The following is a 25,864-nucleotide window of genomic DNA, read 5'->3' as shown; positions in this document are numbered from 1 at the left end:
TGCAGCAAAGCTTGCCCAAAATGGATCCCCACTGAAGGCCAAAACAGAAAAGAAGGACTTGCAAACACTCCGGAATGGAGATACCATCAAAGGAATTGCAATTGGAGGAGAAAAAAAGAAAATTTGGGAAATTTGGTGACTAGAAGTAAATGGCCCGGGATTATATCAGGTGCAGTGCAAAGGACCAAACTCTGCCAAAATTCAGCTCACAGATGTTTCTAAATCAGAGGGAAAAGTCAAAAAGGAAGACACAACTTAGGGGGAAGATATGAAGAACATGGCATGGATACATTAAAAAAATACAAAAAAAAGAAAAAAATCTTTCCCAAATTCCAAGCCATCAAAAGGCATGGCATGCCATCAGGTGCAGGGACATGCACCAAAGATTCCTCTCTTGGTCCCCATTGAAATCGCAATATTCCTTTTCCCTTCCCAAAAGGAAATGAAATTTCCTTTTGGGAAGGGAAAAGGAATCTTGCGAAGCCCAAAAGAAAGGCTTACAAACACTCTGGAAAGGAGATAGGATCAAATGAAATGCAACTGCAAAAAACCTGAAAAAAAACAGAAAATGGGAACTTTGAGTGTCTTCAAAAAATAGGCTGTGAGGAAATGAGCTGCATTGCATAGGACCAAAACTAAGTTCACAGATCTTGCAAAAGCATGGGGAAAAAGTCAAGGAGGAAGACACAACTTGGAGGGGAAGAGTTGAGGGACATGGCATGGATACTTAAAAAAAAAAAGAAAAAACAAACAGAAAATTATTTCCCAAAGTCAAAGCCATCAAAATGCAGGCAGGCCATATGCCATCAAGTGCAGGCACATGCAGCAAAGCTTGCCCAAAATGGATCCCCACTGAAGGCCAAAACAGAAAAGAAGGACTTGCAAACACTCCGGAATGGAGATACCATCAAAGGAATTGCAATTGGAGGAGAAAAAAACAAAATTTGGGAAATTTGGTGACTAGAAGTACATGGCCCGGGATTATATCAGGTGCAGTGCAAAGGACCAAACTCTGCCAAAATTCAGCTCACAGATGTTTCTAAATCAGAGGGAAAAGTCAAAAAGGAAGACACAACTTAGGGGGAAGATATGAGGAACATGGCATGGATACATTAAAAAAATACACAAAAGAGAAAAAAATCTTTCCCAAAGTCCAAGCCATCAAAAGGCATGGCATGCCATCAGGTGCAGGGACATGCACCAAAGATTCCTCTCTTGGTCCCCATTGAAATCGCAAGATTCCTTTTCCCTTCGCGAAAGGAAATGAAATTTCCTTTTGGGAAGGGAAAAGGAATCTTGCGAAGCCCAAAAGAAAGGCTTACAAACACTCTGGAAAGGAGATAGGATCAAATGAAATGCAACTGCAAAAAACCTGAAAAAAAACAGAAAATGGGGACTTTGAGTGTCTTCAACAAATAGGCTGTGAGGAAATGAGCTGCATTGCAAAGGACCAAAACTAAGCTCACAGATCTTGCAAAAGCATGGGGAAAAAGTCAAGGAGGAAGACACAACTTGGAGGGGAAGAGATGAGGGACATGGCATGGATATTAAAAAAAAAAAAACAAAAAACAGAAAAATCTTTCCCAAAATCAAAGCCATCAAAATGCAGGCAGGCCATATGCCATCAAGTGCAGGCACATGCAGCAAAGCTTGCCCAAAATGGATCCCCACTGAAGGCCAAAACAGAAAAGAAGGACTTGCAAACACTCTGGAATGGAGATACCATCAAAGGAATTGCAATTGGAGGAGAAAAAAAGAAAATTTGGGAAATTTGGTGACTAGAAGTAAATGGCCCGGGATTATATCAGGTGCAGTGCAAAGGACCAAACTCTGCCAAAATTCAGCTCACAGATGTTTCTAAATCAGAGGGAAAAGTCAAAAAGGAAGACACAACTTAGGGGGAAGATATGAGGAACATGGCATGGATACATTAAAAAAATACAAAAAAAAGAAAAAAATCTTTCCCAAAGTCCAAGCCATCAAAAGGCATGGCATGCCATCAGGTGCAGGGACATGCGCCAAAGATTCCTCTCTTGGTCCCCATTGAAATCGCAAGAGTCCTTTTCCCTTCCCAAAAGGAAATGAAATTTCTTTTCGGGAAGGGGAAAGGAATCTTGCGAAGCCCAAAAGAAAGGCTTACAAACACTCTGGAAAGGAGATAGGATCAAATGAAAGGCAACTGCAAAAAACCTGAAAAAAAAACAGAAAATGGGGACTTTGAGTGTCTTCAACAAATAGGCTGTGAGGAAATGAGCTGCATTGCAAAGGACCAAAACTAAGCTCACAGATCTTGCAAAAGCATGGGGAAAAAGTCAAGGAGGAAGACACAACTTGGAGGGGAAGAGATGAGGGACATGGCCTGGATATTAAAAAAAAAAAAAAACAAAAAAACAGAAAATTATTTCCCAAAGTCAAAGCCATCAAAATGCAGGCAGGCCATATGCCATCAAGTGCAGGCACATGCAGCAAAGCTTGCCCAAAACGGATCCCCACTGAAGGCCAAAACAGAAAAGAAGGACTTGCAAACACTCCGGAATGGAGATACCATCAAAGGAATTGCAATTGGAGGAGAAAAAAAGAAAATTTGGGAAATTTGGTGACTAGAAGTAAATGGCCCGGGATTATATCAGGTGCAGTGCAAAGGACCAAACTCTGCCAAAATTCAGCTCACAGATGTTTCTAAATCAGAGGGAAAAGTCAAAAAGGAAGACACAACTTAGGGGGAAGATATGAGGAACATGGCATGGATACATTAAAAAAATACAAAAAAGAGAAAAAAATCTTTCCCAAAGTCCAAGCCATCAAAAGGCATGGCATGCCATCAGGTGCAGGGACATGCGCCAAAGATTCCTCTCTTGGTCCCCATTGAAATCGCAAGATTCCTTTTCCCTTCCCAAAAGGAAATGAAATTTCTTTTCGGGAAGGGGAAAGGAATCTTGCGAAGCCCAAAAGAAAGGCTTACAAACACTCTGGAAAGGAGATAGGATCAAATGAAATGCAACTGCAAAAAACCTGACAAAAACCAGAAAATTGGGACTTTGAGTGTCTTCAACAAATAGGCTGTGAGGAAATGAGCTGCATTGCAAAGGACCAAAACTAAGCTCACAGATCTTGCAAAAGCATGGGGAAAAAGTCAAGGAGGAAGACACAACTTGGAGGGGAAGAGATGAGGGACATGGCCTGGATATTAAAAATAAAACCAACAAAAAAACAGAAAATTATTTCCCAAAGTCAAAGCCATCAAAATGCAGGCAGGCCATATGCCATCAAGTGCAGGCACATGCAGCAAAGCTTGCCCAGAATGGATCCCCACTGAAGGCCAAAACAGAAAAGAAGGACTTGCAAACACTCCGGAATGGAGATACCATCAAAGGAATTGCAATTGGAGGAGAAAAAAAGAAAATTTGGGAAATTTGGTGACTAGAAGTAAATGGCCCGGGATTATATCAGGTGCAGTGCAAAGGACCAAACTCTGCCAAAATTCAGCTCACAGATGTTTCTAAATCAGAGGGAAAAGTCAAAAAGGAAGACACAACTTAGGGGGAAGATATGAGGAACATGGCATGGATACGTAAAAAAAATAGAAAAAAGAGAAAAAAATCTTTCCCAAAGTCCAAGCCATCAAAAGGCATGGCATGCCATCAGGTGCAGGGACATGCACCAAAGATTCCTCTCTTGGTCCCCATTGAAATCGCAAGAGTCATTTTCCCTTCGCGAAAGGAAATGAAATTTCCTTTCGGGAAGGGGAAAGGAATCTTGCGAAGCCCAAAAGAAAGGCTTACAAACACTCTGGAAAGGAGATAGGATCAAATGAAATGCAACTGCAAAAAACCTGAAAAAAACCAGAAAATGGGGACTTTGATTGTCATCAAAAAATAGGCAGTGAGGAAATGAGCTGCATTGCAAAGGACCAAAACTAAGCTCACAGATCTTGCAAAAGCATGGGGAAAAAGTCAAGGAGGAAGACACAACTTGGAGGGGAAGAGATGAGGGACATGGCATGGATACTTAAAAAAAAAAAGAAAAAACAAACAGAAAATTATTTCCCAAAGTCAAAGCCATCAAAATGCAGGCAGGCCATATGCCATCAAGTGCAGGCACATGCAGCAAAGCTTGCCCAAAATGGATCCCCACTGAAGGCCAAAACAGAAAAGAAGGACTTGCAAACACTCCGGAATGGAGATACCATCAAAGGAATTGCAATTGGAGGAGAAAAAAAGAAAATTTGGGAAATTTGGTGACTAGAAGTAAATGGCCCGGGATTATATCAGGTGCAGTGCAAAGGACCAAACTCTGCCAAAATTCAGCTCACAGATGTTTCTAAATCAGAGGGAAAAGTCAAAAAGGATGACACAACTTAGGGGGAAGATATGAGGAACATGGCATGGATACATAAAAAAAATACAAAAAAAAGAAAAAAATCTTTCCCAAATTCCAAGCCATCAAAAGGCATGGCATGCCATCAGGTGCAGGGATATGCACCAAAGATTCCTCTCTTGGTCCCCATTGAAATCGCAAGATTCCTTTTCCCTTCCCAAAAGGAAATGAAATTTCATTTCGGGAAGGGAAAAGGAAACTTGCGAAGCCCAAAAGAAAGGCTTACAAACACTCTGCAAAGGAGATAGGATCAAATGAAATGCAACTGCAAAAAACCTGAAAAAAAAACCAGAAAATGGGGACTTTGATTGTCATCAAAAAATAGGCTGTGAGGAAATGAGCTGCATTGCAAAGGACCAAAACGAAGCTCACGGATCTTGCAAAAGCATGGGGAAAAGGTCAAGGAGGAAGACACAACTTGGAGGGGAAGAGATGAGGGACATGGCATGGATACTTAAAAAAAAACAAACAAAAAAACAGAAAATTATTTCCCAAAGTCAAAGCCATCAAAATGCAGGCAGGCCATATGCCATCAAGTGCAGGCACATGCAGCAAAGCTTGCCCAAAACGGATCCCCACTGAAGGCCAAAACAGAAAAGAAGGACTTGCAAACACTCCGGAATGGAGATACCATCAAAGGAATTGCAATTGGAGGAGAAAAAAAGAAAATTTGGGAAATTTGGTGACTAGAAGTAAATGGCCCGGGATTATATCAGGTGCAGTGCAAAGGACCAAACTCTGCCAAAATTCAGCTCACAGATGTTTCTAAATCAGAGGGAAAAGTCAAAAAGGAAGACACAACTTAGGGGGAAGATATGAGGAACATGGCATGGATACATAAAAAAAATACAAAAAAAAGAAAAAAATCTTTCCCAAAGTCCAATCCATCAAAAGGCATGGCATGCCATCAGGTGCAGGGATATGCACCAAAGATTCCTCTCTTGGTCCCCATTGAAATCGCAATATTCCTTTTCCCTTCCCAAAAGGAAATGAAATTTCATTTCGGGAAGGGAAAAGGAATCTTGCGAAGCCCAAAAGAAAGGCTTACAAACACTCTGGAAAGGAGATAGGATCAAATGAAATGCAACTGCAATAAACCTGAAAAAAACCAGAAAATGGGGACTTTGAGTGTCTTCAAAAAATAGGCTGTGAGGAAATGAGCTGCATTGCAAAGGACCAAAACTAAGCTCACAGATCTTGCAAAAGCATGGGGAAAAAGTCAAGGAGGAAGACACAACTTGGAGGGGAAGAGATGAGGGACATGGCATGGATACTTAAAAAAAAAAAGAAAAAACAAACAGAAAATTATTTCCCAAAGTCAAAGACATCAAAATGCAGGCAGGCCATATGCCATCAAGTGCAGGCACATGCAGCAAAGCTTGCCCAAAATGGATCCCCACTGAAGGCCAAAACAGAAAAGAAGGACTTGCAAACACTCCGGAATGGAGATACCATCAAAGGAATTGCAATTGGAGGAGAAAAAAAGAAAATTTGGGAAATTTGGTGACTAGAAGTAAATGGCCCGGGATTATATCAGGTGCAGTGCAAAGGACCAAACTCTGCCAAAATTCAGCTCACAGATGTTTCTAAATCAGAGGGAAAAGTCAAAAAGGAAGACACAACTTAGGGGGAAGATATGAGGAACATGGCATGGATACATAAAAAAAATACAAAAAAAAGAAAAAATCTTTCCCAAAGTCCAAGCCATCAAAAGGCATGGCATGCCATCAGGTGCAGGGACATGCGCCAAAGATTCCTCTCTTTGTCCCGATTGAAATCGCAAGAGTCCTTTTCCCTTCGCGAAAGGAAATGAAATTTCCTTTCGGGAAGGGGAAAGGAATCTTGCGAAGCCCAAAAGAAAGGCTTACAAACACTCTGGAAAGGAGATAGGATCAAATGAAATGCAACTGCAAAAAACCTGACAAAAAGCAGAAAATTGGGACTTTGAGTGTCTTCAACAAATAGGCTGTGAGGAAATGAGCTGCATTGCAAAGGACCAAAACTAAGCTCACAGATCTTGCAAAAGCATGGGGAAAAAGTCAAGGAGGAAGACACAACTTGGAGGGGAAGAGATGAGGGACATGGCATGGATACTTAAAAAAAAAAAGAAAAAACAAACAGAAAATTATTTCCCAAAGTCAAAGCCATCAAAATGCAGGCAGGTCATATGCCATCAAGTGCAGGCACATGCAGCAAAGCTTGCCCAAAATGGATCCCCACTGAAGGCCAAAACAGAAAAGAAGGACTTGCAAACACTCCGGAATGGAGATACCATCAAAGGAATTGCAATTGGAGGAGAAAAAAAGAAAATTTGGGAAATTTGGTGACTAGAAGTAAATGGCCCGGGATTATATCAGGTGCAGTGCAAAGGACCAAACTCTGCCAAAATTCAGCTCACAGATGTTTCTAAATCAGAGGGAAAAGTCAAAAAGGAAGACACAACTTAGGGGGAAGATATGAGGAACATGGCATGGATACATAAAAAAAATACAAAAAAGAAAAAAATCTTTCCCAAATTCCAAGCCATCAAAAGGCATGGCATGCCATCAGGTGCAGGGATATGCACCAAAGATTCCTCTCTTGGTCCCCATTGAAATCGCAAGATTCCTTTTCCCTTCCCAAAAGGAAATGAAATTTCCTTTTGGGAAGGGGAAAGGAATCCTGCGAAGCCCAAAAGAAAGGCTTACAAACACTCTGGAAAGGAGATAGGATCAAATGAAATGCAACTGCAAAAAACCTGAAAAAAACCAGAAAATGGGGACTTTGAGTGTCTTCAAAAAATAGGCTGTGAGGAAATGAGCTGCATTGCAAAGGACCAAAACTAAGCTCACGGATCTTGGAAAAGCATGGGGAAAAAGTCAAGGAGGAAGACACAACTTGGAGGGGAAGAGATGAGGGACATGGCATGGATACTTAAAAGAAAAAAAAAAAAAAAAAAAAACCCAGAAAAATCTTTCCCAAAGTCAAAGCCATCAAAATGCAGGCAGGCCATATGCCATCAAGTGCAGGCACATGCAGCAAAGCTTGCCCAAAATGGATCCCCACTGAAGGCCAAAACAGAAAAGAAGGACTTGCAAACACTCCGGAATGGAGATACCATCAAAGGAATTGCAATTGGAGGAGAAAAAAAGAAAATTTGGGAAATTTGGTGACTAGAAGTAAATGGCCCGGGATTATATCAGGTGCAGTGCAAAGGACCAAACTCTGCCAAAATTCAGCTCACAGATGTTTCTAAATCGGAGGGAAAAGTCAAAAAGGAAGACACAACTTAGGGGGAAGATATGAGGAACATGGCATGGATACATTAAAAAAATACAAAAAAAAAAAAAAATCTTTCCCAAAGTCCAAGCCATCAAAAGGCATGGCATGCCATCAGGTGCAGGGACATGCACCAAAGATTCCTCTCTTGGTCCCCATTGAAATCGCAAGATTCCTTTTCCCTTCCCGAAAGGAAATTTCATTTCCTTTCGGGAAGGGAAAAGGAATCTTGCGAAGCCCAAAAGAAAGGCTTACAAACACTCTGGAAAGGAGATAGGATCAAATGAAATGCAACTGCAAAAAACCTGAAAAAAAACAGAAAATGGGGACTTTGAGTGTCTTCAAAAAATAGGCTGTGAGGAAATGAGCTGCATTGCAAAGGACCAAAACTAAGCTCACGGATCTTGCAAAAGCATAGGGAAAAAGTCAAGGAGGAAGACACAACTTGGAAGGGAAGAGATGAGGGACATGGCATGGATACTTTAAAAAAAAAAAAAAAAACAGAAAATTATTTCCCAAAGTCAAAGACATCAAAATGCAGGCAGGCCATATGCCATCAAGTGCAGGCACATGCAGCAAAGCTTGCCCAAAATGGATCCCCACTGAAGGCCAAAACAGAAAAGAAGGACTTGCAAACACTCCGGAATGGAGATACCATCAAAGGAATTGCAATTGGAGGAGAAAAAAAGAAAATTTGGGAAATTTGGTGACTAGAAGTAAATGGCCCGGGATTATATCAGGTGCAGTGCAAAGGACCAAACTCTGCCAAAATTCAGCTCACAGATGTTTCTAAATCAGAGGGAAAAGTCAAAAAGGAAGACACAACTTAGGGGGAAGATATGAGGAACATGGCATGGATACATTAAAAAAATACACAAAAGAGAAAAAAATCTTTCCCAAAGTCCAAGCCATCAAAAGGCATGGCATGCCATCAGGTGCAGGGACATGCACCAAAGATTCCTCTCTTGGTCCCCATTGAAATCGCAAGATTCCTTTTCCCTTCGCGAAAGGAAATGAAATTTCCTTTTGGGAAGGGAAAAGGAATCTTGCGAAGCCCAAAAGAAAGGCTTACAAACACTCTGGAAAGGAGATAGGATCAAATGAAATGCAACTGCAAAAAACCTGACAAAAAGCAGAAAATTGGGACTTTGAGTGTCTTCAACAAATAGGCTGTGAGGAAATGAGCTGCATTGCAAAGGACCAAAACTAAGCTCACAGATCTTGCAAAAGCATGGGGAAAAAGTCAAGGAGGAAGACACAACTTGGAGGGGAAGAGATGAGGGACATGGCATGGATACTTAAAAGAAAAAAAAAACAAAAAACCAGAAAAATCTTTCCCAAAGTCAAAGCCATCAAAATGCAGGCAGGCCATATGCCATCAAGTGCATGCACATGCAGCAAAGCTTGCCCAAAATGGATCCCCACTGAAGGCCAAAACAGAAAAGAAGGACTTGCAAACACTCCGGAATGGAGATACCATCAAAGGAATTGCAATTGGAGGAGAAAAAAAGAAAATTTGGGAAATTTGGTGACTAGAAGTAAATGGCCCGGGATTATATCAGGTGCAGTGCAAAGGACCAAACTCTGCCAAAATTCAGCTCACAGATGTTTCTAAATCAGAGGGAAAAGTCAAAAAGGAAGACACAACTTAGGGGGAAGATATGAGGAACATGGCATGGATACATAAAAAAAATACAAAAAAAAGAAAAAAATCTTTCCCAAAGTCCAAGCCATCAAAAGGCATGGCATGCCATCAGGTTCAGGGACATGCGCCAAAGATTCCTCTCTTGGTCCCCATTGAAATCGCAAGAGTCCTTTTCCCTTCGCGAAAGGAAATGAAATTTTCTTTCGGGAAGGGGAAAGGAATCTTGCGAAGCCCAAAAGAAAGGCTTACAAACACTCTGGAAAGGAGATAGGATCAAATGAAATGCAACTGCAAAAAACCTGAAAAAAAAAACAGAAAATGGGGACTTTGAGTGTCTTCAAAAAATAGGCTGTGAGGAAATGAGCTGCATTGCAAAGGACCAAAACTAAGCTCACAGATCTTGCAAAAGCATGGGGAAAAAGTCAAGGAGGAAGACACAACTTGGAGGGGAAGAGATGAGGGACATGGCATGGATACTTAAAAGAAAAAAAAAAAAAAAAAACAGAAAATTATTTCCCAAAATCAAAGCCATCAAAATGCAGGCAGGCCATATGCCATCAAGTGCAGGCACATGCAGCAAAGCTTGCCCAAAATGGATCCCCACTGAAGGCCAAAACAGAAAAGAAGGACTTGCAAACACTCCGGAATGGAGATACCATCAAAGGAATTGCAATTGGAGGAGAAAAAAAGAAAATTTGGGAAATTTGGTGACTAGAAGTAAATGGCCCGGGATTATATCAGGTGCAGTGCAAAGGACCAAACTCTGCCAAAATTCAGCTCACAGATGTTTCTAAATCAGAGGGAAAAGTCAAAAAGGAAGACACAACTTAGGGGGAAGATATGAGGAACATGGCATGGATACATAAAAAAAATACAAAAAAGAGAAAAAAATCTTTCCCAAAGTCCAAGCCATCAAAAGGCATGTCATGCCATCAGGTGCAGGGACATGCGCCAAAGATTCCTCTCTTGGTCCCCATTGAAATCGCAAGAGTCCTTTTCCCTTCGCGAAAGGAAATGAAATTTCCTTTCGGGAAGGGGAAAGGAATCTTGCGAAGCCCAAAAGAAAGGCTTACAAACACTCTGGAAAGGAGATAGGATCAAATGAAATGCAACTGCAAAAAACCTGACAAAAACCAGAAAATTGGGACTTTGAGTGTCTTCAACAAATAGGCTGTGAGGAAATGAGCTGCATTGCAAAGGACCAAAACTAAGCTCACAGATCTTGCAAAAGCATGGGGAAAAAGTCAAGGAGGAAGACACAACTTGGAGGGGAAGAGATGAGGGACATGGCCTGGATACTTAAAAAAAAAAAACAAAAAACAAACAGAAAATTATTTCCCAAAGTCAAAGCCATCAAAATGCAGGCAGGCCATATGCCATCAAGTGCAGGCACATGCAGCAAAGGTTGCCCAAAATGGATCCCCACTGAAGGCCAAAACAGAAAAGAAGGACTTGCAAACACTCCGGAATGGAGATACCATCAAAGGAATTGCAATTGGAGGAGAAAAAAAGAAAATTTGGGAAATTTGGTGACTAGAAGTAAATGGCCCGGGATTATATCAGGTGCAGTGCAAAGGACCAAACTCTGCCAAAATTCAGCTCACAGATGTTTCTAAATCAGAGGGAAAAGTCAAAAAGGAAGACACAACTTAGGGGGAAGATATGAGGAACATGGCATGGATACATAAAAAAAATACAAAAAAGAGAAAAAAATCTTTCCCAAAGTCCAAGCCATCAAAAGGCATGGCATGCCATCAGGTGCAGGGACATGCGCCAAAGATTCCTCTCTTGGTCCCCATTGAAATCGCAAGAGTCCTTTTCCCTTCCTGAAAGGAAATGAAATTTCTTTTCGGGAAGGGGAAAGGAATCTTGCGAAGCCCAAAAGAAAGGCTTACAAACACTCTGGAAAGGAGATAGGATCAAATGAAAGGCAACTGCAAAAAACCTGAAAAAAAAAAAAAAATGGGGACTTTGAGTGTCTTCAACAAATAGGCTGTGAGGAAATGAGCTGCATTGCAAAGGACCAAAACTAAGCTCACAGATCTTGCAAAAGCATGGGGAAAAAGTCAAGGAGGAAGACACAACTTGGAGGGGAAGAGATGAGGGACATGGCATGGATATTAAAAAAAAAAAAAAACAAAAAAACAGAAAATTATTTCCCAAAGTCAAAGCCATCAAAATGCAGGCAGGCCATATGCCATCAAGTGCAGGCACATGCAGCAAAGCTTGCCCAAAACGGATCCCCACTGAAGGCCAAAACAGAAAAGAAGGACTTGCAAACACTCCGGAATGGAGATACCATCAAAGGAATTGCAATTGGAGGAGAAAAAAAGAAAATTTGGGAAATTTGGTGACTAGAAGTAAATGGCCCGGGATTATATCAGGTGCAGTGCAAAGGACCAAACTCTGCCAAAATTCAGCTCACAGATGTTTCTAAATCAGAGGGAAAAGTCAAAAAGGAAGACACAACTTAGGGGGAAGATATGAGGAACATGGCATGGATACATTAAAAAAATACAAAAAAGAGAAAAAAATCTTTCCCAAAGTCCAAGCCATCAAAAGGCATGGCATGCCATCAGGTGCAGGGACATGCGCCAAAGATTCCTCTCTTGGTCCCCATTGAAATCGCAAGAGTACTTTTCCCTTCCCGAAAGGAAATGAAATTTCTTTTCGGGAAGGGGAAAGGAATCTTGCGAAGCCCAAAAGAAAGGCTTACAAACACTCTGGAAAGGAGATAGGATCAAATGAAATGCAACTGCAAAAAACCTGACAAAAAGCAGAAAATTGGGACTTTGAGTGTCTTCAACAAATAGGCTGTGAGGAAATGAGCTGCATTGCAAAGGACCAAAACTAAGCTCACAGATCTTGCAAAAGCATGGGGAAAAAGTCAAGGAGGAAGACACAACTTGGAGGGGAAGAGATGAGGGACATGGCCTGGATATTAAAAAAAAAAACAAACAAAAAACCAGAAAATTATTTCCCAAAGTCAAAGCCATCAAAATGCAGGCAGGCCATATGCCATCAAGTGCAGGCACATGCAGCAAAGCTTGCCCAAAATGGATCCCCACTGAAGGCCAAAACAGAAAAGAAGGACTTGCAAACACTCCGGAATGGAGATACCATCAAAGGAATTGCAATTGGAGGAGAAAAAAAGAAAATTTGGGAAATTTGGTGACTAGAAGTAAATGGCCCGGGATTATATCAGGTGCAGTGCAAAGGACCAAACTCTGCCAAAATTCAGCTCACAGATGTTTCTAAATCAGAGGGAAAAGTCAAAAAGGAAGACACAACTTAGGGGGAAGATATGAGGAACATGGCATGGATACATAAAAAAAATAGAAAAAAGAAAAAAATCTTTCCCAAAGTCCAAGCCATCAAAAGGCATGGCATGCCATCAGGTGCAGGGACATGCACCAAAGATTCCTCTCTTGGTCCCCATTGAAATCGCAAGAGTCATTTTCCCTTCGCGAAAGGAAATGAAATTTCCTTTCGGGAAGGGAAAAGGAATCTTGCGAAGCCCAAAAGAAAGGCTTACAAACACTCTGGAAAGGAGATAGGATCAAATGAAATGCAACTGCAAAAAACCTGAAAAAAAACAGAAAATGGGGACTTTGATTGTCATCAAAAAATAGGCTGTGAGGAAATGAGCTGCATTGCAAAGGACCAAAACTAAGCTCACAGATCTTGCAAAAGCATGGGGAAAAAGTCAAGGAGGAAGACACAACTTGGAGGGGAAGAGATGAGGGACATGGCATGGATACTTAAAAAAAAAAACAAAAAACAAACAGAAAATTATTTCCCAAAGTCAAAGCCATCAAAATGCAGGCAGGCCATATGCCATCAAGTGCAGGCACATGCAGCAAAGCTTGCCCAAAATGGATCCCCACTGAAGGCCAAAACAGAAAAGAAGGACTTGCAAACACTCCGGAATGGAGATACCATCAAAGGAATTGCAATTGGAGGAGAAAAAAAGAAAATTTGGGAAATTTGGTGACTAGAAGTAAATGGCCCGGGATTATATCAGGTGCAGTGCAAAGGACCAAACTCTGCCAAAATTCAGCTCACAGATGTTTCTAAATCAGAGGGAAAAGTCAAAAAGGAAGACACAACTTAGGGGGAAGATATGAGGAACATGGCATGGATACATAAAAAAAATACAAAAAAAAGAAAAAAATCTTTCCCAAATTCCAAGCCATCAAAAGGCATGGCATGCCATCAGGTGCAGGGATATGCACCAAAGATTCCTCTCTTGGTCCCCATTGAAATCGCAAGATTCCTTTTCCCTTCCCAAAAGGAAATGAAATTTCATTTCGGGAAGGGAAAAGGAAACTTGCGAAGCCCAAAAGAAAGGCTTACAAACACTCTGCAAAGGAGATAGGATCAAATGAAATGCAACTGCAAAAAACCTGAAAAAAAAACCAGAAAATGGGGACTTTGATTGTCATCAAAAAATAGGCTGTGAGGAAATGAGCTGCATTGCAAAGGACCAAAACGAAGCTCACGGATCTTGCAAAAGCATGGGGAAAAAGTCAAGGAGGAAGACACAACTTGGAGGGGAAGAGATGAGGGACATGGCATGGATACTTAAAAAAAAACAAACAAAAAAACAGAAAATTATTTCCCAAAGTCAAAGCCATCAAAATGCAGGCAGGCCATATGCCATCAAGTGCAGGCACATGCAGCAAAGCTTGCCCAAAACGGATCCCCACTGAAGGCCAAAACAGAAAAGAAGGACTTGCAAACACTCCGGAATGGAGATACCATCAAAGGAATTGCAATTGGAGGAGAAAAAAAGAAAATTTGGGAAATTTGGTGACTAGAAGTAAATGGCCCGGGATTATATCAGGTGCAGTGCAAAGGACCAAACTCTGCCAAAATTCAGCTCACAGATGTTTCTAAATCAGAGGGAAAAGTCAAAAAGGAAGACACAACTTAGGGGGAAGATATGAGGAACATGGCATGGATACATAAAAAAAATACAAAAAAAAGAAAAAAATCTTTCCCAAAGTCCAATCCATCAAAAGGCATGGCATGCCATCAGGTGCAGGGATATGCACCAAAGATTCCTCTCTTGGTCCCCATTGAAATCGCAATATTCCTTTTCCCTTCCCAAAAGGAAATGAAATTTCATTTCGGGAAGGGAAAAGGAATCTTGCGAAGCCCAAAAGAAAGGCTTACAAACACTCTGGAAAGGAGATAGGATCAAATGAAATGCAACTGCAAAAAACCTGACAAAAACCAGAAAATTGGGACTTTGAGTGTCTTCAACAAATAGGCTGTGAGGAAATGAGCTGCATTGCAAAGGACCAAAACTAAGCTCACGGATCTTGCAAAAGCATGGGGAAAAAGTCAAGGAGGAAGACACAACTTGGAGGGGAAGAGGTGAGGGACATGGCATGGATACTTAAAAAAAAAAAGAAAAAACAAACAGAAAATTATTTCCCAAAGTCAAAGCCATCAAAATGCAGGCAGGCCATATGCCATCAAGTGCAGGCACATGCAGCAAAGCTTGCCCAAAATGGATCCCCACTGAAGGCCAAAACAGAAAAGAAGGACTTGCAAACACTCCGGAATGGAGATACCATCAAAGGAATTGCAATTGGAGGAGAAAAAAAGAAAATTTGGGAAATTTGGTGACTAGAAGTAAATGGCCCGGGATTATATCAGGTGCAGTGCAAAGGACCAAACTCTGCCAAAATTCAGCTCACAGATGTTTCTAAATCAGAGGGAAAAGTCAAAAAGGAAGACACAACTTAGGGGGAAGATATGAGGAACATGGCATGGATACATAAAAAAAATACAAAAAAAAGAAAAAAATCTTTCCCAAATTCCAAGCCATCAAAAGGCATGGCATGCCATCAGGTGCAGGGATATGCACCAAAGATTCCTCTCTTGGTCCCCATTGAAATCGCAAGATTCCTTTTCCCTTCCCAAAAGGAAATGAAATTTCATTTCGGGAAGGGAAAAGGAAACTTGCGAAGCCCAAAAGAAAGGCTTACAAACACTCTGCAAAGGAGATAGGATCAAATGAAATGCAACTGCAAAAAACCTGAAAAAAAAACCAGAAAATGGGGACTTTGATTGTCATCAAAAAATAGGCTGTGAGGAAATGAGCTGCATTGCAAAGGACCAAAACGAAGCTCACGGATCTTGCAAAAGCATGGGGAAAAAGTCAAGGAGGAAGACACAACTTGGAGGGGAAGAGATGAGGGACATGGCATGGATACTTAAAAAAAAACAAACAAAAAAACAGAAAATTATTTCCCAAAGTCAAAGCCATCAAAATGCAGGCAGGCCATATGCCATCAAGTGCAGGCACATGCAGCAAAGCTTGCCCAAAACGGATCCCCACTGAAGGCCAAAACAGAAAAGAAGGACTTGCAAACACTCCGGAATGGAGATACCATCAAAGGAATTGCAATTGGAGGAGAAAAAAAGAAAATTTGGGAAATTTGGTGACTAGAAGTAAATGGCCCGGGATTATATCAGGTGCAGTGCAAAGGACCAAACTCTGCCAAAATTCAGCTCACAGATGTTTCTAATACAGAGGGAAAAGTCAAAAAGGAAGACACAACTTAGGGGGAAGATATGAGGAACATGGCATGGATACATTAAAAAAATACAAAAAAAAGAAAAAAATCTTTCCCAAAGTCCAATCCATCAAAAGGCATGGCATGCCATCAGGTGCAGGGATATGCACCAAAGATTCCTCTCTTGGTCCCCATTGAAATCGCAATATTCCTTTTCCCTTCCCAAAAGGAAATGAAATTTCATTTCGGGAAGGGAAAAGGAATCTTGCGAAGCCCAAAAGAAAGGCTTACAAACACTCTGGAAAGGAGATAGGATCAAATGAAATGCAACTGCAAAAAACCTGACAAAAAGCAGAAAATTGGGACTTTGAGTGTCTTCAACAAATAGGCTGTGAGGAAATGAGCTGCATTGCAAAGGACCAAAACTAAGCTCACAGATCTTGCAAAAGCATGGGGAAAAAGTCAAGGAGGAAGACACAACTTGGAGGGGAAGAGGTGAGGGACATGGCATGGATACTTAAAAAAAAAAACAAAAAACAAACAGAAAATTATTTCCCAAAGTCAAAGACATCAAAATGCAGGCAGGCCATATGCCATCAAGTGCAGGCACATGCAGCAAAGCTTGCCCAAAATGGATCCCCACTGAAGGCCAAAACAGAAAAGAAGGACTTGCAAACACTCCGGAATGGAGATACCATCAAAGGAATTGCAATTGGAGGAGAAAAAAAGAAAATTTGGGAAATTTGGTGACTAGAAGTAAATGGCCCGGGATTATATCAGGTGCAGTGCAAAGGACCAAACTCTGCCAAAATTCAGCTCACAGATGTTTCTAAATCAGAGGGAAAAGTCAAAAAGGAAGACACAACTTAGGGGGAAGATATGAGGAACATGGCATGGATACATAAAAAAAATACAAAAAAAAGAAAAAATCTTTCCCAAAGTCCAAGCCATCAAAAGGCATGGCATGCCATCAGGTGCAGGGACATGCGCCAAAGATTCCTCTCTTTGTCCCGATTGAAATCGCAGGAGTCCTTTTCCCTTCGCGAAAGGAAATGAAATTTCCTTTCGGGAAGGGGAAAGGAATCTTGCGAAGCCCAAAAGAAAGGCTTACAAACACTCTGGAAAGGAGATAGGATCAAATGAAATGCAACTGCAAAAAACCTGACAAAAACCAGAAAATTGGGACTTTGAGTGTCTTCAACAAATAGGCTGTGAGGAAATGAGCTGCATTGCAAAGGACCAAAACTAAGCTCACGGATCTTGGAAAAGCATGGGGAAAAAGTCAAGGAGGAAGACACAACTTGGAGGGGAAGAGATGAGGGACATGGCATGGATACTTAAAAAAAAAAAGAAAAAACAAACAGAAAATTATTTCCCAAAGTCAAAGCCATCAAAATGCAGGCAGGCCATATGCCATCAAGTGCAGGCACATGCAGCAAAGCTTGCCCAAAATGGATCCCCACTGAAGGCCAAAACAGAAAAGAAGGACTTGCAAACACTCCGGAATGGAGATACCATCAAAGGAATTGCAATTGGAGGAGAAAAAAAGAAAATTTGGGAAATTTGGTGACTAGAAGTAAATGGCCCGGGATTATATCAGGTGCAGTGCAAAGGACCAAACTCTGCCAAAATTCAGCTCACAGATGTTTCTAATACAGAGGGAAAAGTCAAAAAGGAAGACACAACTTAGGGGGAAGATATGAGGAACATGGCATGGATACATTAAAAAATACAAAAAAGAGAAAAAAATCTTTCCCAAAGTCCAAGCCATCAAAAGGCATGGCATGCCATCAGGTGCAGGGACATGCACCAAAGATTCCTCTCTTGGTCCCCATTGAAATCGCAAGATTCCTTTTCCCTTCCCGAAAGGAAATTTCATTTCCTTTCGGGAAGGGAAAAGAAATCTTGCGAAGCCCAAAAGAAAGGCTTACAAACACTCTGGAAAGGAGATAGGATCAAATGAAATGCAACTGCAAAAAACCTGAAAAAAAACAGAAAATGGGGACTTTGAGTGTCTTCAAAAAATAGGCTGTGAGGAAATGAGCTGCATTGCAAAGGACCAAAACTAAGCTCACGGATCTTGCAAAAGCATGGGGAAAAAGTCAAGGAGGAAGACACAACTTGGAAGGGAAGAGATGAGGGACATGGCATGGATACTTTAAAAAAAAAAAAAAAAACAGAAAATTATTTCCCAAAGTCAAAGACATCAAAATGCAGGCAGGCCATATGCCATCAAGTGCAGGCACATGCAGCAAAGCTTGCCCAAAATGGATCCCCACTGAAGGCCAAAACAGAAAAGAAGGACTTGCAAACACTCCGGAATGGAGATACCATCAAAGGAATTGCAATTGGAGGAGAAAAAAAGAAAATTTGGGAAATTTGGTGACTAGAAGTAAATGGCCCGGGATTATATCAGGTGCAGTGCAAAGGACCAAACTCTGCCAAAATTCAGCTCACAGATGTTTCTAAATCAGAGGGAAAAGTCAAAAAGGAAGACACAACTTAGGGGGAAGCTATGAGGAACATGGCATGGATACATAAAAAAAATACAAAAAAGAAAAAAATCTTTCCCAAATTCCAAGCCATCAAAAGGCATGGCATGCCATCAGGTGCAGGGATATGCACCAAAGATTCCTCTATTGGTCCCCATTGAAATCGCAAGATTCCTTTTCCCTTCCCGAAAGGAAATGAAATTTCCTTTTGGGAAGGGAAAAGGAATCTTGCGAAGCCCAAAAGAAAGGCTTACAAACACTCTGGAAAGGAGATAGGATCAAATGAAATGCAACTGCAAAAAACCTGACAAAAACAGCAAATGGGGACTTTGAGTGTCATCAAAAAATAGGCTGTGAGGAAATGAGCTGCATTGCAAAGGACCAAAACTAAGCTCACGGATCTTGCAAAAGCATGGGGAAAAAGTCAAGGAGGAAGACACAACTTGGAGGGGAAGAGATGAGGGACATGGCGTGGATACTTAAAAAAAAAAAAAAAGTCCAGAAAATTATTTCCCAAAGTCAAAGCCATCTAAATGCAGGCAGGCCATATGCCATCAAGTGCAGGCACATGCAGCATAGCTTGCCCAGAATGGATCCCCACTGAAGGCCAAAACAGAAAGGAAGGACTTATAAACACTCTGGAATGGAGTTCGCATTTAAGAAATTGCAATTGGTTGAGAGAATACGAAAATTTTGGAAATTTAGTGACTCTAGAAAAATGGCCTACGATTCTATCATGTGCAGTGTAAAAGACCAAAACATGCCAAAACTGAGCTCACAGTTGTGGCAAAAGCAGGGGGAAAACGTCAAGGCGGAAGACACAACTTAGGATGGAAGATATGAGGGACATGGCATGGATACTTCCCAAAACAAACAAAAAAATTCTTCTGATAAGCACTCCTTTTTAACATAGTAATTCCTATTTTCCTTATCTGCCTGTTTTTTTCCTTTTTTTTTTTGCAATGCAGGTATTTTCTGCTGTTTTAGCTACATGTGGAGGTTTTACTTTCATTTAGAGTTGTGAATTTCTTTAAAAGCTGGCGGTGCCTCTCCTCTGCCTGCTCTAAATCAGGATGTGCATACAGCCCTCCATGCTGGCTGCAGTTTTCTCTTAGTTTCCCTCTGTCCATTACCATCTTCGTTTCTGTATTGTTTTCCAGCTTTCAGAAATGCATTTTTCAGTCTATGTTTTTTTAGTAACAACCAGAAAAATGAATTCCAAGCAGGAGAAATATTGCATACACAGCAAATGAAATTATTACAGATTGCCAAGTGTCTTGCAAGTGTTTCTGGCCTATCCTATTCAGATTACCTGGAGCATACAAAAATAGGCAGATAGAAGTGATAACCAGAAATTAGAGAAACTCAGAAATATTTCTTTCTCCATGTGTGGAAATTGAATTGTTTAAATACCAAAAATTAAAAAAGAAACAAAAATTCACTCATCCTTTCATATTTTCATTGCATTCTGTTTCAGAATTTCTGAAATTGTATATTTTTTTCAGTCATCAAACTGTTTTGCCTTTCCTCACTTGAATGGAACTTGAAGTCACCAGTATCTCTTTGCAGGATTGGCACAGTGCAGTGCAGATTTGTCTGTCATTTGGTTGTTCCATAACATGGATTTTCACAAAGCTCTCAGAGCATTCAGGGGCTTCATTAAGGAGATTAGGAATGCTGACATTGTATCTTGTCTATTCTTAGAGAAATAGTTTAATGGCTTAGAATTCTAAAAATAATTTGAAATTTAACCAGCCAGATAGCTTTGGGGTAGGTAAAACTAAACCAAACCAAACTACTTTATTTCATGTTTAATCAAAAATAGTTTGGGAACACTATCCCAAATAGCAGTTTGGATTAGAGGAAACTGTTTTCATGAGAGGAGTCGGTTCTGTAGAAAATAACTTGTCTCATACTGTGTTCATGCTTTGCAAGCCCTAGTTGTTTTATTTTTCCCTAAAGTGTATATCCATATCCCTTGCTGCCACCTGCTGTTGTCACACAGAGAGGCTGGAATAGTTACCCACAGGATTTTGTAGGTTTTGCAATATTGTACCTTGTAAACAAGGAGAAAATACTCAGTATCTGATGTAGTGTTTAAGCAAGAATGGGGTAGCTTTTTTGTGAGATTGAAAAAGAATACCAAACCCAAGTGACCAAGCCTTCAGACCAATTTAACAGCCATATAAAAATAGCAATAATACACAGTCTGTGTTGTCCTTTTACTTGTGCAAATACTCAAATGAATAAAGAAACAAGTGTGGGATTAGATGGTATGCCAGAATGTCAGCTGGAGGTCTATTTATGTCTCTGCTCTACATAGCTGCCACTCCCAAAATCTCTTGCTGACATACTCACGTAAAAACCTCTACATAGCTGTATTACTAGGAAAAAAAAATTATAAATAAAAGGCATCTTGCTTTAGTCAGAGTGAGGATGGCATACATCCTCAGCAAAGACATTTCTCTCTCTCTCTCTACCAGGATATCAAAAGGCTGCAAATGTCTTATAGGGTGAATGAAAAATTTGTAGCTGAGGAATAAAAAGCAAGAAGTCTTTAAATATGTAAAACAGAAATGAGTCGAATAGGAATACCTCTAGACCACTGATCCTGATGATTATATGCAATTTCTTTCAAATTTTTTGCAGATTTCGGCATATAAAATATGCCTTTAGAAATTTGTTGAAGAAAAAGATAAAATAAAACTTAGGTAATCACTGTTATATAATGATAAAAAATAATTTAAAATTATTGATATTGTGATGCATCAGAAAAGCGTTACAAGCCTAAGCTCCAAGGTTTTTCTATCCTCTGCCACCCAACACTGATGCTTTGTCGAGCTCATAGCAGTGCACCAATGAAATACTTGTTTTCTATACCTGAAGATGGAAGCACAGGGTCCCATAGGAAGCCATTTCATGTGTTTTGCCCTTAAGATTGCATTCTGTAAGGCGCAAGGTGACCTTAAGCACCAAGTATCTGGTTGTTCATTTTGCTTAACTGCTAATTCAGTTTGTCAAATGATACATTTTCAGACAATGCCAAGGCTTGTTTTTTGTGGGATGTTGGGCACTAGGCAAAACGGATGAGACGGTGCCAGGTTTTGTCTGTAAAAAGAAAAAAAATAAAAAATTTGTAAAGAAAAAAAAAAAAAAACTTATGAAGTCCCTGACCAGTCCCTCAGGACTTTTGCTAGTTATGTCTTCATAGTTTCATATAAAATCTATAACACTCATCCTCAGTTTCCCATGTAAAAATATTCTGATTGATTGCAATATTAATAATTGCCTTCCTCTTATGTCTTTCACTCTGAAGTTTAAATAACTAAAAAAAAATAACAATTATGCTATATCTGTAAAGATACCATATCCAGGCTGGAAGAGAGGCACAGCCCAGAGCTGGACAGCGCAGAGGTGGCCAGTCTGCACTACTTGAGCTCATATTTAGATAATGGTCCCTTGCACTGCTCTATTTGTTTGTGTGTTTACATAATCTTCCTTTTGTTAGCATTTATGGTGTCAGTAACTTGTGTTCTGTGTTTTTGAAAGGCTTGACATTCTTCCATTATGATACAGCTTGGAGCACGATGTTTAAAACCTACTGGAAGACTTTATACAAGAAGTAAAACACTGTTTCTCACTAAGTTAGAAAAAACCCCAACTTTTAAAGTTTTTTTTTATTTGCCTGTAAAGAATGGCAGAAAGGAACACATTGGTTACAAAAAATTAAGACTACTATTTCAGTCTGTGTTGATTTTGTTGAGTTTTGTTTTTTACATGACTGATAAAATTGCCCTACTTTTGTGGACTTGTAAATAAGCAATACCTTATTTACTATAGATATTGGATTTAAAACTTCACTAAAGGAAGACTGGAAAAATATGAATTAAAATATAGAAATTTTTAGCTATAAATTAATGGGAAACCTCTTTCTCTCATTTTTATGCTGAATGTTTTTCTTCTGTTCCACATCAAAAATAAGTTTTACCAAGAGAAAGAGGGTAAAATCCTTCAAGAAAAAGAATTCAAGAAAAATAATTATTTCTTTTCTGAACATATTGAACATGGGCAGAGTGGACAGAGCTCCTGCAAAACTGTGATTTTGTTGTTATACTAACTGAAAATAAGTGCTTCAATATGATGACAGGACTGCCTTGTGTAAATCTTTGCTGAGACACTGTGTGAGGGAACTTTGTGCAGTTCAAGGAGTTGATTCTAGCAAAAAAAATGCATGGAAATATTCCAAAGACCAGGTAAATGGAAAAGAGGCCATGAAGGCACTGGCATATTCAGACAAGGAAATCAAGGTTGATGGGTTTTGGTTCTTGCCCTTAACAGAAAACATGAATGATAATGAGCAACTCTGGTGAAGGGCAAACAATTACACAGTCAGTTAGTTAAAACTAGTAAAAGAACAAAGAAGCAAAAACTAAACAGCTGGAGTTTAGGCTGGAAATTTAAAAAACAAAATTCCTAGCCTTTAATGTAAATCTTTTGTGTAACAACCTTCTAATGGGAAAATAGAAAGGGAGAAGAAATAATATCTTTTTAAACAGAACTTAACAGTGATCTTGAAATTATTCTATTCTTTTCTTTTTAACATTAGCAGAGAACCAAATGCAGTGATGCCAGGGATCACTTTACTTCTTCATTTCTGCATTTCTCCAGCCTATTAAATGCAAGAAGATAATATATTTTCTCTTCCAGAAGAGAACAGGGAGAATAGGACTTTACAGTGGAGCTGCCATCTAAAGAAGTTTTACACTGTAAGTCCCAACCCCAGATCAAGGTAAGAATTAAGATTTTAATTTTTTAATTTATTTTATTTGTCCACGTTCCCAGTTTCTTTTTGTATAAGTGAATTATTCAGTACTTCAGTAAACTGTTTATAGAATAGATGGGATTAATGCTCAGACATATAGCTGTGTCCTACAACATGAATCCATCTTAGTTCACCTCTTATTATCTGTGTTTCAGATTTAAGTTTGGAATTACCAGTCTTTGGAGCAAAAACTGAATGTGAATTTTTACCTGCTGCGATCTCCTCTCTTTCCCTCACATCCTCTCTCCTGGTGTTTCTGATAAACAGATTCAGCTCAAGTTTACCTAATTGAAAATCTCATTTTGGAGCTATAAAACTCCATGGCAAGGTCAATGCAAGAGGATCTCTATGGATACACTGCATGTTTCAGCTGCATCCCTAGAATCATTCAGATCACACCCACAAATTTATTTTTCAACTAACGAATAACATATGCAGAAAATTTCCACAAGGTGGGGATAAAGGGATGTTTCATATCAAGGAGTTTGCTTTTACAAGGCTCAGTTTATAGTTTGAGCACCTGTATGAAGTCTATGGAAGAGAAATTTCATCTTAAAAATCAGGGATTCAAACAAAATATTCATGAAAGCACGGTAACTTTCCACTGAGTGTTGTAGGATAAAATGTAGGCTTGTTTAAATAACTTGAACAGTATAATCATAAGGGTTATTTAGCAGTGGCCCTGAGAGGGTTCAATTCAATATTTTTCACTTTGTTTGATTTAAAATTATCAAACTTATGCTTCATTTGCCTAATGTTTTGTTATCCTGCATTGAAGAGTCAACCTTCTAGTTTTATAATTATGGAAAAATATGGGGGCTTATAAAAACCTCATCTTATAATGCTAAATTCAAATAATGGTTGTTGAAGCACAATATAAGAAAAAATTAAAACAAAAAATTTTAATACATGTAAATCAGATACGAAGAAATTATGAACTAAGTAAAATTAGAATAAGAGATTTTACATATTCAGAGTATTAACAAGTTTTTTACTAGAAGGTTTTACATAGTTTGACTAATCTTCAGTTCAGCAGAGACAAAAATATTTTAGAACTCACCCACTTGTCTGTCTGAAAGATTTTAAAGGCTTTTGTAGTTAAGCAGGAAGTTAATCAATGGTTTAAGAGCCACAGGAACAGAAATTTCATGGGTTTAGAATGAAAGTACTAATCACCCATGCTAATTTAACTGTGTTGTGTTACACACAATTAGAAATAGAAGAAATACTGCATATGATGATTTAAATCAAGAGGAATGGGCCAAAATCAAATCAAGAAGATACTTAAATGCATTTACCTACCTGTTTTCAAATTGAACACACAAGTTTCCAGTTTAGATTAATTATACACAGCTGTGACACGTTATTTCACAGTCCAGTACTTTCTGAACAGATCTCTTAGATATTCTACACAGGAAGAGTTTAATGTTTTAATACCAAACTTGCATTTTTGAAGATACTTGACTCTACACAGGATTTAGATTTAGGAGCATGACTGGGTAAGTTATTGAAATTATTAAAACTGTTGTGCTTGAGCACAACAGTTACAAAATACATTTGAACCACACTGCAAATGTCATCCCCATGACTCATGTCAGTATGTCCACTCTCACAATGTGGCCTTAGCAGTGTCTGACACAGACAACTGTGCTCTTTATGTCCTTACAACCCCAGAGCTCCTATTTTGCATGAGGATGACAGACCAGGCAGGAAGTGTAAGGTCTGGTGCATGTGCTGGTGACCCCTTATGTGACATAAATTTACAGGCTGTGAATCCTAGACCAGTGACTCTTACTCTATTCTTACTGCATCTATTAATTGCACACTGTCTCTTTATCATAACATTTCTATTGGTTTTATTATTTTATCTGGTTGCTAAGGTCATACTCCAGTTATGAACCAGCACCATATGTTTAGGTCAGGCTGTATAGATTGATATGTTGCATTTGTTTTTCTATTCCTTTCCCTACAACACTGCATACTTTTCATGATTTTTAAGCCCATAAACATATTTTTCAATATTCTTTTCTGAAGTTGCTCATAAATTACCTGTTTAAGCTTGGATCCATAATGCGGTTTTAGCAACTAGTATTCATATTTTTCAGGACAGTGTATCATTGCTCTGTCTTATACATTTGATTTTAAAAGTGTTGCTCTTTGTCTTCTGAATCATGGTTTGTACCAGCCAATTCTATTACTTAACAGATACATCACTATACAACTTCTGTAACTCTTCTCATGATGGAAGTTCTTTGTAAATGGCTGAATATTTTTTTTATCACTAAGACAAACACATTAATTGGAGCTATTTAATTGCATACCTTCCTTAATAACTCTTTTATTAGCTGCTAGCAACTCCATTCATACTCTTGGGTCATTAACTTTGATGCAGCAGGCAAGTGCAATTTTGTTGTAATCAAGAAAGTAATAAAAGGTACCTTGTGCACCACAGGACAGTTTACGATAGCAATAAAGCCTAATGAATTCTATTATTCACTCACTCCTATTAAAGGTTGAGATTAGGTTCTGATATCAAATATCTGGGGAGTGAAGCAGATAACAGAGGGACCATTCTGTCCTAATATGAAATTTATAGTTTGCACTTGAGAAATTAAAATGAAGCAATAGAAAACAAGTTGATTCCCATGGGTATTTCTTTGAGAACAATATATGGTGTCTCAAATGGCACCTATTCTTTGACAGGATTGTGAGTCAGCAAGATAAACCTCAGCTAGATTTT

The sequence above is a fragment of the Ammospiza caudacuta genome, chromosome 4 (genome assembly GCF_027887145.1).
Source record: "Ammospiza caudacuta isolate bAmmCau1 chromosome 4, bAmmCau1.pri, whole genome shotgun sequence".
NCBI classification, from domain to species: Eukaryota; Metazoa; Chordata; class Aves; order Passeriformes; family Passerellidae; genus Ammospiza; species Ammospiza caudacuta.
Note: the sequence above shows the minus strand (reverse complement) of the source record.